The sequence below is a fragment of the Pogona vitticeps genome, chromosome 9 (genome assembly GCF_051106095.1).
Source record: "Pogona vitticeps strain Pit_001003342236 chromosome 9, PviZW2.1, whole genome shotgun sequence".
Taxonomy (NCBI): domain Eukaryota; kingdom Metazoa; phylum Chordata; class Lepidosauria; order Squamata; family Agamidae; genus Pogona; species Pogona vitticeps.
Window position 1 is genome coordinate 9,042,133 of NC_135791.1, and position 13,811 is coordinate 9,055,943.

The 13,811-nt window shown below is 42.5% G+C and overlaps 1 protein-coding gene across 3 annotated transcripts in view; it reads left to right on the forward strand.

Moving 5' to 3' along the window:
* The window catches only part of FGR (FGR proto-oncogene, Src family tyrosine kinase), a 55,938-nt gene that overhangs the window by 14,855 nt on the left and 27,272 nt on the right, over window positions 1–13,811 (forward strand). The gene's annotated exons all lie outside the window — the stretch shown is intronic.

Sequence of the window (13,811 nt, forward strand, 5' to 3'; positions counted from 1 at the left end):
CCATATCATAATATGTAACCAGTCAACATGTTTTTGTATCTATTCTGATAAGAAGACTTTTTAAAAATAAAAGAGAAACATTTTAATTCTTTCTCGAAACCAGAGTCTCTATTTATATTGAGACTGTACGCCAGTGAGGTAAATCTGACTAAAATTAACTGTCCCATAAGGGGTGGTGAATTTGAGGGAGACTTGAAAATTTATATAGTAATCTGCTCCGTAGGTCTTTTGTCTGGACCGCTGTGTAGCTGGAAGTTTGTTTTTCATTCTAAGCCAACATTTCCACAGGCCCTGCCCGATCTACGCTGGCCTAGAGTTAGACACGACCTCCAGCTGAACACATCTGGGGGGGGGCGGTTTGGGGAAGGCAGTCTGCCGTAGCCTGTTAACGGAGGCAGGAGAGATCAGATTTTGCAGCAGCACCCAGTAGCCAGGTGTGGACAAGATTTGGGATCGGCAGCCATAGACTCCCGCCACCTCTGTTTGGCCCTTCTTCCCATCAGAATCTGTATTACCTTTGTCTGAGGAAATGGCAGTTCTGCCTCTTGTTGGTTAGAATGCCAGATTCCTTGGCTGGCAAGGGTGGGGTGGAGGTGGGGGGTAGAGAGGGCCAAAGGCCTGCAGAGATGTCAATAGGAAGCTCACTAGGAAGTGTGGGAAGTCAAGCCCTCCCCTTTTCCAGGGCTGCGGCCTGAACAATAGGCCTCCTGAGCTTAGCTATTTTAAGATTTCAATAGGATTCCCTTTATTCCTGCTTTCACAATGGCTGCAGAAAATCAAGCTACAGGAGGCAGCTGGATTAGCCGTGAGTAGCAGGCAAAGATGTTGTGCACTGCCAATGTAGGAAGAAGGGGATTTCCCTGCTTCCACTGGGTGGCATCTTTAAGCTTAGGATGGCCGTGTGTCCTATTTAATGGAGGAATATTTTCCCCTTTGAAAGGGCTCCTCTGTTTGAAGCCTTTGAGCCCTGTTGAGCACTTGTGCAGCAGGGTGGTAAATTTTTGTTCCTTGAGAATTAGATTTTGTTGTAGAGGACTAGACTTGTAAGGTAGGCATTCTATAACATTATTGCATGAAGAGCGGGCCAATGATGTCCGTAAGTTCCAGTCACTGGTTATTTACACTTCTGTTTTTACACTTTGAAACAAAACAAAACACTGGCTTGGTGCATACATGAGCTTGACAAACCAAGAATTGCAGTGGGGATACTTTGTTAATCAGGGAGGAGTGGACGGAAAGTTATGATTTGGCTTATAGCTATGAACAGGATTTCCCCATAGGGTGGTACTTTGGCCCAGCCTTTTGTATTTCCTCCCTCTCCCCAATACACAACCTCTGAGAACCTCTCTGAAATTCTGTTTGGCTTTGGGGCCAAAAGAGATTTCTTAAATTGTTTCAGACTCTAAAATGTGTTGAACTTAATGGTTTAATAGAGGAGTAGGGCTTTTAGGGCATAGCAAGTCTGCTGTTTGTTGAGACAGAGAGCCTGTCCACACTGGTATATAGTTATGATATATGGTTTCCTGACAGCACTGTTTGGCATGGAAAAAATATCCTATCAGCTTGTGTTTCTACTTAGAACGATCCATCCTTCCCCTTTGGGGACTGTCCCATATCCTTCTGGCACAGGGCTAAGGCATGCAATCTTTTTGGGATCATTTACTGAGATGCAAAATAGCTCTGCCCAGACGGGTACCGAAGATAAGCACGCTTTGCTTTTAAACACCTGCTGGATCGCATCAAATTTCACAGTGTGGACCGGACCTTATTTGCTCACATGTTAAAGGTCCTACTGTGCCAGTGGCACAGTTGGATACTAATTTAATTAATAAAATCATCAAATCAAAACTCACCTGATTAACCAATTGCAATTTTATTAAATTATTTTGAAGTCCTGATAGGAATTTATTTGCGGGTCTGCATGCTTTTTTTTAAATCCATAGGTGTTAGAGAACTTGTTTTTGTTAAGTGTTGCAGATGTCACACAGATAGTGCGCTACGACCATCAAGCCTCACAAAAGGTGCTTGCTCCAAACCACTTATTTGCAGCTTGGCTGCTGCGAACTTTTATTCTCATGTGATGTGAAACAAGTGTCTGATTGTGGCTAATGGTGTGAGGGTGCAAAGTGCTGTTAAATTTGTATTCGTGAAGGCGAATTGTTAGCAGTAGGTAGTCTGAGCTTGAAAAAAATTACTCTTAAGAGCTCCTCACTCAGCATGAATGCTGGCTAGGGGTATTTTCCAAGTTTATTTATTTAAAATATTTGTATCATGCCGTTCCCCTAAGCAAGAACCAAAGCCTACATAATTAAAGTATAACATTAAAGCTAAAAACTGAAGTATTCAAATAGTAAATGGATTAATAACATATCAAGAAAGCAGAAAAACAGTTTTAGAAGCGACAAAATCATCTTGTTTTAAAACCTTTCCTAGACGGTCTCTCACTAAGAGAAAGGTCTTCACCTGCTTGCAGAAGGACAGCAAAGATGGGGGCCAGTCTGGCCTCCTGTGGGAGGGAGTTCCAGAGCCTGGGAGCAGCGTCAGAGAGACCCTTCTCCTGAGTCCCTACAAGGGCACTTGTGAGGACTGTTGTTGCCAAAAAGTTTTTTAAAAATAACTTTCCTGAGCTCCAGTTCTAGTCTCCATTGTAGCGCTGATCCTTTGGAGGCAGTCATGCCCAGAGGATGGAAGTAGTCATTAGTTAATTAATGACTCTGACAAAAGTTGGGAGAGAAATATTTCTGTAGTTCTGCCAGTGACATACTGTAGGTCCTTTTTAAAAATCATCTTTTTTTTTTCTGGAGCTAGGCAGAGCCAAAGAGGGAGAGATCACAGACCAGTGGAGATAAACAGAGAAGCTGGGAAGAATTAAGTTTGTGTATGTGCATCCGGGGACTATGTAGTTTATTGAAATACCAACCTCTGGGTCCACAGCCAGATACCTAAGCCATTGAGCTATCAAGCCAGCTAAGGTGGTCTGTTGGAGGATGAAAGAGTGAATGGGCTAGGCTGGCTGGGCCCCGGGTGTTGTCCAGATGTGGCCAAAGACATTGTGCTGCCAATTACATCAAGGAACACAGTACTGAAAACCAGCCAAATGATTTTGGCAGAAAACTCAACCACCACCGTTTCTCACCATCCTGGCAGCAAATGTAGAATGGCGACCATTTAAATAGCAATTTGCTGCCTTTTCATAATGTTGCACGTCAGGCTTGAGGCAGCTGCCTTACTCTGTCAAATGGTAGGACCAGCCCTGGTGTAATCTCGGAAAAGATACTCCCTCTTTTTGTTGTTGTTTAGTCGTTAAGTCATGTCCGACTCTTCGTGACCCCATGGACCAGAGCACGCCAAGCCCTCCTGTCTTCCACTGCCTCCCGAAGTTGGGTCAAATTCATGTTGGTCACTTCGATGACCCTGTCCAACCATCTCGTCCTCTGTCGTCACCTTCTGCTCTTGCCTTCACACTTTCCCAACATCAGGGTCTTTTCCAGGGAGTCCTCTCTTCTCATGAGTTGGCCAAAGTAGTTCTCATCAAATGCCCTTCGCATGTTCTGGGGACAGGGGAACGAATTTCTTCAGGGTCTAGGTTCCCATGAGGGAGGGCAATCCTCTAGGCCAGTGGTCCCCAACCTTGGGCCTCCAGATGTTCTTGGACTTCAACTCCCAGAAATCCTGGCTAGCAAAAGTGGTGTTGAAGGCTTCTGGGAGTTGTAGTCCAAGAACATCTGGAGGCCCAAGGTTGGGGACTGCTGCTCTAGGCAACCAAGTACCAGGACACTTAGGAGTTTACTGAGGTCATGGAACTACTACTTTGAATCATTCTTAGAAATAAACCGATAGCCATTTATGTTGTCATCCTGTGAAAGCATGCCATTCTGTGGTCATTCTGCCCAACGTAGGTCTCAACTGGATCCTAGTTCAGCTGCAACATTCTGGAATAGCTGAGGTTTCCTAATCGTGCTCAAAGGAAGTCCCATGCAGAGACTTTATTTTTGTGTTGCTGTCTTGTGTGTGACTGAAAGAAGGTGGTCTCTGTTGTTTCACTTCAGAAGCTGTTGTACCTAGTTATGGCTTGGCAGCTCCAGACAAATATGAAAAACCCGCAAGATAATTGTTTTTTGTGATCACTATGGTGCCTCGCAATATGTTTTTTTCTATGACCATGCTTTGCAAGACATTTTTTTTGAGACCGATGCTTCACAAGATTTTTTTTTTTAAAGGCAGATGCATAGGAGACCATGCAAGACAATTTCATAGGAGACCTTGCAAGACAATTTTTTCACAAAACGAAGATTTTTGCTGAACGAAATAAAATCGTCTTGGGAGGCACCACTGTATTGCCCTTGGTTGGCTGCACAAGGCTGGAATCAAGAAATGATTTGCACCACCCTCTGGACGTCTCAAGGCATAGGAGGGTATTCTGTGAAATAAAGGAGTGACCCCACAGCAAATTCCATCTGAACAGAAGCAAAAAAACAGGAATTGCACAGGAAGCTCGTGGGCCGCACTGTTTAGGCAATTGCTTCAGGCAGCAAATCCCCACTCAGAACATCAGATTCGCCATTTACTGTAACTAGTTAAACATTAGAAATTGTAAGAAGAACTGGTTATTTTTAATGTTGGAATTGTTAACATGTTAATTCAAACGCTGAGGGATGTGGTCCTTTGCAGAGGGCAATTCTTCTCTTTTCAGAAGTGAAAAAAAGCCTTATTGTAGAACACTTCAAAATAATAAAAAGGGAATGATTAAGTCAGAAAGGAAGGAAATGTTAAAGTACTGGGAATAACAGTTTACAACTATGAGAGGCCCTGAAAATAGGAACTAGCATTAAATAAAGAGTCAGCCAATCTTTTCCTTTTAGCCTTCTTCAACATCATACTACAAAATATTTTGACTAAAAGTACAGGAGCTTTGAAAAAAAAACGACTTACTGAATCATTATTCTAATTTTATCATCACCAGAGGCTGTTGTGGTTATGGTGACAAATCCCTTGCAGTCATATCAGTTTGACACCATTGTATGACAACCCTAATGAAATGGCTAGTGATTAAATGAAATATTTGTTTAAATGGTTATTATGTGCTGTCAAGTCACCACTGACTTATAGCGATTGTATGAATGAGCGCTCTCCAAAATGCCTTGTCCTCAACAGCCATGCTCGGCTCTTATAAACTTAAGGGCCGTGGCTTCCTTTAGGAAATCGATACATCTCATATTTCATCTTCTTCTTTTCCTGTTGCCTCATGAGGTATTGCTACATACTTCTTTCTCTCCCTCCTTCAATCCTAAAACCATTCTCTGCAACTATAATTGCTCCTCTCCCTAAAGTGGTAGGTTGGTGCATATACCCCGTTTCTCCCAAAATAATGACCTAATCTGAAAATAAGTCCTTGTAGGATTTTTCAGGATGCTCGTAATATAAGCCCTACCCTCAAAATGCCCCATTTAAGGGACACTCCGCTCTCCACCCTTGTGCAGCAACCAGAAGAAGATGACATGACTGTATTTGAATAAACGTAGATGGTTGTACATGAAAAAAAAAACATCCCCTGAAAATAAGCCCTAAAACATTTTTGGAGCAAAAAAATTAATCTAAGACCCTGTCTTATTTTCAGGAAAACACGGTGCTAACCCAGGCTCACCAAGAACTCAAAGGACGCCCTGCCATTTGCACCATGAGGTCCCCACACTGTTTGAGAATGCGTGAAAAATATTTTAATGTAAAGAACGGAATGTACAAAAATTAACAGTATGATTTTATTTATATTTAGACTTTAGGCTGAGATGAGCTGCCCAATGACCCTGGTAGCTTGCCCTTCCCCCTTAGGGCCTGCACGTGTGCGCACGCGCGCATGCACGGGGACTAGAAAAGAGAAGAGATAACTCAGTAACAAAGACTACCCCTTTGTGTAGCTTCTAGTGATGCTGGACGTCTGCCAGCCCCTCATGTGCCCTGTTGGAATAGAACGTAGGAAGACAGAAAAGATTTTCATGGTGCATTAGCCAGTTTAACAGAGGTCTTGTATCTGCCTTCCGTTTGGGGCCCGGCTTTCATAACAAGGGCAGGCCCAGGGACTCCTGAAGCAGCCCCTTTTGTGACGCACATGATGCCCTTCTGTGACGCTCCTGACCCTCAGGATCAAGCTGTGCAATGTCAGGCAGGCAAGATGGGAACAGTTTCCTTCTGAATGGAACTCGTGAAACAGTGCGCAGTCATGAACAATGTAGTCTTTGCTTGGTGGTACGTAGGTGCAAGACATTTGAATCACTTCCATCTCTGATGGCGAAAATGTGGATCTCCAGATACCAGATCATGATCTATGCGAGTTAGGCTACTCAGAGCTGCAGTCCAACAACAGATGGAACATTACAAAATCCATACTCCTTACATTACCATCACATAAATTATCAGTGATTTCATCAATATTGGATGTTCCTCTGATGATACAGACCACATATGGTTCTTCCACCATATAGCAAGATCATCGCTTGTTAGCTAATCTTCTGATGACAAGTCTGTTTATACTTAGCAAGCTTGGTCTTTGAGCAGTAAACATCAGAGAACTAATTCTACACCTGTTTGTCCTAGGAATGCGGGGCAGGTCTTACAAGTTATTTTCCTGAACTACAATTTACACATCCTCCCAACCAAAATGGACATTGACAATTCTGTCTGCAGGATTCTGGGTGCCTATGAATTTCCTTCCCTAATATGGTATGGCCCATAGTAGTGAAACTAAACAGCAACCAGTAGAAGTTTAAGAAGGAGGTGCAACATCAGATTGGCACTTTTGTGTAAGTGCATTTGTATTTCTGTGTAAAGTTAAATACGGCACATAAAGTTGAGTTAGGCGGTGACCGCACTGGCAAGCTGAATCATTTCAATTTGGCTTTACTATGATTTGATTTGGAGCCTGGATTACAGTTAATGTTTAGTCGATGATCACATATGGGCTGTGGATTGTTTGGGCAGTTCAGTGTTCACAATTAATGTGCTTCAGTTCACATTTCAGCCCATGCCCTTCCTTTCTTTCCTTCCGTCTTCTGCTCCCACCTTTGCTGACCCTTTTATGGCGCACGGTCAAGCGGTTTGCTTTTGAAACAGTTGTGCAGTGTTTCAGAAAAAGCTGGTAGCACTTCCCAAAGTTCTTCTTAACATGTCCAGAAATACCGTATACCACGCGAATGTCTTTTATTTCCTCTGGGTTGTTCCTGGGTTGTTCTTTAAAACAACAATAACAACAACAACAAAGCACTTAAATCATAATAAATAATAACCTTAGCATTGCAGAGCTGGAAGGGACCCTATGGTTTATCAAGTCCAGCCCCTGTCAAGAAGATACAGTGGGGGAATTGAACGGCGAACTTCTGGCTTCACAGTCAGATGGCTAAATCACTGAGGTATCCAGCAGTTCTCTCATCTGGAAGTTATCTAGTGCTAAATTAGTGTATCAATATGAATGATAAGGTAATCTCACACTAATGTCACAAATGTAAAATTTTCTGGTGAAAGAACATGGGTAGGTGTTCCTCCAGTCCTGCACATCATGCTCCAACTTCCTACCTCACAAAAACACTACCCACAGCCTGCCCCCCCGTCTTTACCAAAAAAGAAAAAGAAAGAAAGAAAGAAAGAAAGAAAAAGAAAGAAAGAAAGAAAGAAAGAAAGAAAGAAAAAGAAAGAAAGAAAGAAAGAAAGAAAGAAAGAAAGAAAGAAAGAAAGAAAGAAAGAAAGAAAGAAAGAAAGAAAGAAAGAAAGAAAGAAAGAAAGAAAGAAAGAAAGAAAGAAAGAAAGAAAACACAACAATCCATGGATTACAAGAGGAAAAGGCTGGCTTGAAAAAAGTAGAAACCCCCCGCAGCAGAAGAAAACGCTGTGTTGGGAGCTAAAGGAACCAAACTGATTTGAATCAGCCTTTGATTCGCATGATCAGAAAAAAAAAATACTTTGAATCAACCTGTGCTATATCTGTAGCAAACCCCTTTATTTCATCATGTAGTCACAGCCTCAAGCTAGGGTATTTTCTAGTTATAATGAAACATTTGATGTTATCTATGAAGGAGCTGATAACTTGTGTTTCCCCCAATTCCTGTAATTTGTCCTGTCTTTGCCTTCTGTTTTCCCCGCTGCAAATCAGATGACCTGGGGTTGATTCCTGCAGAGTTCTCGTGGATCTGTAGCAGAGTTTTGCCATTTGTAAAAACCAACAGCCTTGTCATGAGAATGTCACTAGAAGCCCTTGTACATGGCAAAATGTAGTTATTTAATTCTGTACACCACCTACTTTAAATAATTTTGATGATGATTATATTTTTGGTTAAAACATGTTGTATAATACCAGTCAAAGTTTTTATGATCTCATCTGTTTTTGATGATGTTTCATATTTTGGAATACAGTGGTGCCTCGCGGGACGATTAATCCGCAATATGATGGGTTTTTGCGATCGCTGTTGCACTTTGCAAGACGGTTTTTCCTATGGATGATTTTCACAAGATGATGTTTGGGTCTATGCTTCGCAAGACAGTGGTGTTTTTTTTAAAAGACTGATGCTTCGCAAGACAGCTCTCCTCCCCCATTGGAACGCATTAAATAGATTTCAATGCATTCCAATGGGGAACCGCATTTCACAAGACGATGTTTTCGCAAGACACCGATTTTCGCGGAACGAATTAACATTGTCTTGTGAGGCACCACTGTATTTTAATAATAATATACAACCACCTCAGCATTTTATCCTGAAAGCAGCCCACTAAGGAGTTGTGAGTGAGAGGCTGGCTGAAGGACACCAATTAAACTCTGTAACTTAGGGCGCAGTCACACATGCCAAAAGAACTTCAGTGTTACAGATTTTATACTATTTTATACTATTTATAAAATAGTATAAAAAGATTTTATACTATTTTATAGTATTTAAATTGTTTTACAAATTTCCATTTACATGATGCACAGGCAATATTACACCCCTGTATCACTTCAATCATTATCATTCTGGCACATGTGAATATTGCTGTTGATTTATTTATTTTGCAAACAGGTCAAGTTTTTAGGTATCATGGCTATTGCCTGGTGACCACACTTGTACCCTTAAAAATTTTGTAAAAAAGGTTTAGCGATAAAACACTTTTTCTTTTAGATTCCCCCCCCCCCCCACTTTTGTGTGGCTTATAGTTAATTCTTCCCCTAAGCTTTTCAATAACAATTAACATCCTTTGTAATCGTGCCCTGCATTTCTCTAGTGACACATCAACTAACAGTTGGAAGTGACAGGAAAATGATACATACTCATGAATTTTTTTTTTAAAAAAAAACTCTCTGGATAGCGAGGACCCAAAAACAGGAAGGAAAATAATTTGATTTATATGAGATGACTCATGCAGCCTACAGAACAGGTACAAATAGTAAGAATGTATCAATTGAACTGACTGCCATGTGAACAGGCCCAGTGGTATATATCAATATAAAATATATTGATTTTAAAAAAGAGAAAAAATAAATGATTCAAATGGTCCATGTGATCAGGCCCTAAGCCTGGATTTCAGCTTGCTTCTCTGTGTTCTAAGTCAAATGCTAACCATTAAACCATTTCTCAGATGGTTACAAGTGAGGCCAAATATATTTGTAGAAAAATAATGCAAAATTTAGTGTGGTTAATTTGCATAATATGGAAATTGTTGTTGTTGTTTAGTCATTTAGTCATGCCCGACTCTTTGTGACCCCATGGACCAGAGTACGCCAGGCCCTCCTGTCTTCCATTGCCTCCCAGAGTTGGGTCAAATTCATGTTGGTCGCTTCGATGACACTGTCCAACCATAATATGGAAAAGGCCACGTTAATGTAGAGAATGTAGAAATGTGCACATGCAAATAAAGCTGCCTGGATCTGGAGAACTGTTATCCCATGCACAAACCAATCTACATACCATTATGTTTTGCACCAAGACTTTTGAGTTAGATAGGTTGGGAATCAAACTTATGAAATGAAATGCAATTCATAAAATGTAGTCCTTCATTAGTCACAGCTATGTTACAGAAAGGTACGGTTGCTGAATTCCGGTTTCACAGAGGTGATGGCAGCAGCAGAGATTCATTAACTCCATAATTCTTGAAGGCAGGACTCCCACCATGAACCCACAGAAGGGTTTCCTGCAGTGAAAACACAAAAAGTAAGTGGGCAGCCTGGTATAGGGTGGGTTATGCTTAAGAGACCGTGGGAAGCTCATGCACGGTGTGGCGGGGATTAAAACTGCAACTTCAGTTCACTTTTAGCAATGCCCACTAATCTGGCAAGAACGTGCTAAGTATCGGACACAGAGGCTGAGTAGCAGCTGGACTTTTATGCAGTTCAGCTCCTACTCAACACAATGCTATGCATATACTATAAGTTTATGGGGGGGGCAGCCTGGCCACACATCCCACTCACTTCCCCTTTGATTCTGAGAAATGCAGTCCTGGGTCAACAGCAGTCAGCATTCAGCAGCTGTGCAGAAATGAAAGCTGGCCGTTGAGTCAAAGAGCAGAAGAAACGAACATGCTCGGGCCTGGTCTGCAGCCTCTGGTTTGCAGGAGGAAGAGGGTTGTTTTGTCTTGCAGACAAGTTTTTTGAGAGGACATAGCAACCTTGTACCAGAGCCGAGGAAGCTTTAGTCTGGGAAATATGGTTGTATTCCAGCTCCCGTTGGTCCCAGCCATCATGGCTAATGGTTAGACTCCAAAACAGTTCCCCATCCATTACAGATAGAAATACAGCAGGATTCCCCCTGGATCTGTGGGATCAGTATCTGTTGATTCGCTTATCCACGGTCTGAAAATATTACAAATATTAAAAGAAAAATCCTAGAAATATGTATATTTATAAAGATGAAATTACCCGAACTGGCCACTAGAGGCAGCCAGAGACTATGCTATGTTTAGCGTTTGCTATAATCTGGTGGGGTGGCCTTGGACCCAATTCCCCATGGATATGGAGATCCTGCTGTAATGTGAACCTGTGGAGTTCTCAGTGCTGTTGGACTGTTCTTATGATGTGCTGTCAGGCTTAACAGCATTTTCAGGATATGTGAAATACCCAAGGAATGTTTTGCCATTGCCAGGTCTTCCCCACACCTCCATGAATTTCCTTCATCAAGCGGAGATTTGATCACTAGTTCAGTGCTCTATCTACTACACCACACTAGATCTTGCTGTTGGGCTATGTTTGCCATAGCGCCTGACGGATAGAGAACTGCTGGGATGCTCAGGAGGAGCAGCTGGGAAACTGTCACTGCTTACCCCCTCCCCCTATATATTGCATTAAATGGTTCCTCCCGCTGTGGAATAGGAGGGCCGGCCATGTCAACAAGCCAAGAATGCAGGCTTTAACCAGCCCACCCTCCCCTACCTTTCCGATTTTCTTTTTCCATGACAAGACTTTCAGCCTCATCTTATGTGTGCTTAGTCAAACCGTCTTCACTGGGACCTGTTCCCCAGTAGGCAAAGTCTGGAAAAGTTTTATTTTAGACTAAAACTTCCAGAATTCCCCAGTCATTGTGGCTTTTGGGGGATTATGGGAGCTTTGATATGAAATGGAAAATTTCAAGCTCTGCTGGGGAAATTTGGTATTGCACCCCTCCTGCATAATTTGCGATACTGCACTCCCAAGCCAACTACACCAGAGCACAGGTTGCTGTCCTCTGAAGATGCCGGCCACAGAGACTGGCGAAACGTCAGGAAGAACAGCTTTCAGAACACGGCCAAAGAGCCCAAAAAACCCAGAACAACCATTAGATCCCGGCCGTGAAAGCCTCCGCGAATATAGCTCCCTACGTTGTTGCACTCACCATACTAGGTTTGATTTTAAGATGAGGTTGTCTCCAAAATGCCTTTTGGATCTATATTCCACCTTTTTCTTAAAGATGAGGCTCAAGGTGGTTCACAATAATAGCATTGAAAGAAGAATGTGGCTAAAACCACTGAACAGGACAAGTATAGTAAAACAAAATTAAACTAAAATAAATATTTAAAATGACCAAACCAAACCAACAAAGAATAAGAGAATAGAATAACACCTCAATGATAAGAAGCACAACCCTCAAACTCAGCAGCTAGATGCGTAGCTGCCAAGGGCCTTTGCCTGCTGGCGGAAGGACAACAGGAAAGGGCTAGGTTGTGTCCGACTTCCTCTTCTTTAAAAAAAGTGGGAAGGTCAGGTTGTTGCTATTCAGAGTTAGAGAAACTCAGGCCCGCTCCCCCTCACCAGCACACGGCTCACTTTGCAGCACCTGATTGATTTTGCATCATTGTTGAAAAGGCAGGGGGAGCTGCGTAGAAGACGCCCTAGATGTGCAGAGAATTTGCGTATACATAAAAGATTCGGTCTTTGACGGACTTCGGAAATAAGTACGAACCCACCTTTGTAGGCGGAGGGGTAGGGAGGGGGAATACTGGTCTGCTCTGATAGTGCAGTGCCTTGAGCAAGTTCTCTCTTGGCACCCTGTAAAATACTGAGCTTTGGGAAGGGATTATTTATGTGTGCAACAACTCTAGAATCCCCCAGCCAGCATGGTCACCGGAGACCATGACTGGGATGTCCAAAGGTGTCTGCAAGTGTTGAGTTAAAGGTGTTGGTCTGTCTGTGGAGCTGCACCGCACGGTGCTGACCTCAACTTTCCAAGCCTCCTCGATGCATCTGCTTGGAATGTCTGTTGTGCCAATGTAGTTGGCAATCAGCCTCGTGGCACCTTAAAGACTAGCGAGTTGTATCTGGTGTAACCTTTTGTGCTCTAGAGCAGTGGTTCCCCAGCCTTGGGCCTCCAGATGTTCTTGGACTACAACTCCCAGAAGCCTTCACCACCACCTCTGCTGGCCAGGATTTCTGGGAGTTGAAGCCCAAGACCATCTGGAGGCCCAAGGATTGGGACCACTGCTCTAGAGCCCTCCTGCATCTGGTGCACTAGGCTGCTGTCCAATGAAAAACTTGTGCCAAATGAAATGGGGTGGTTTTTAAGGTACTACTTTGCCCAGAATCCAATTGTTAATCCCAAGCAGAGTAGATTTAGTGTATCAATGAAATTGTACTTGTTTATATTTAGCACATGAAGAGCTGGTGGAGCTCAGTGGGTTGGAACTGTGAAGCCAGGGTCCAGAAGTTGGAATTGCACCATGCCTCTGGGAAGAGGCTAGCTGAGAATATTTGCCACAGATATAGCTGATGCTTTATACCTATGAAACCTTGGGAGGGTTACCATAAATTGCAATTAGCTTCACAGCCTGTAGGTATAATTATTGGTTGTTTTGGGTTTTTCAGGCTCTTTGGCTGTGTTCTGAAGGTTGTTCTTCCTAACGTTTTGCCAGTCTCTGTGGCTGGCATCTTCAGAGGACAGGAGTAGCACTCTGTGCTCTGGTGCAGTTTGTTTGGGAGTCGAGTATTTATAGCTGTGGGATCAGCTTTTGTCCTTTTTAGGAGATGGGTGATTATGGTGATCAGTGTGTTTTTGTTGTGGGTGCATTGTTGTGATAAGGACAAGAGATGATCTCTCACTGTGATTGATGGGTGTTGTTAGCTGGTCTTTTGTGTGTAGTGATCACCGGTCCTTGGGGCTGGGTAGAGTTCGTTGACCTTTTGCAGGCTGTATTTTTTATATATATAAGTATAATTATTATTTAACACATCAAAATTTCAGACGTAAACATTAACTTCCAAGTTTCCATTGATTCAATGTATTTACTGTGCTTGGACTAAGAATTAGATTTAGTTCTGTTTGTACTATGAAATTGATCATATGATCCATTAATAGAAACAGAGCAGAAAATAGTACCTTTATTGACTCTTC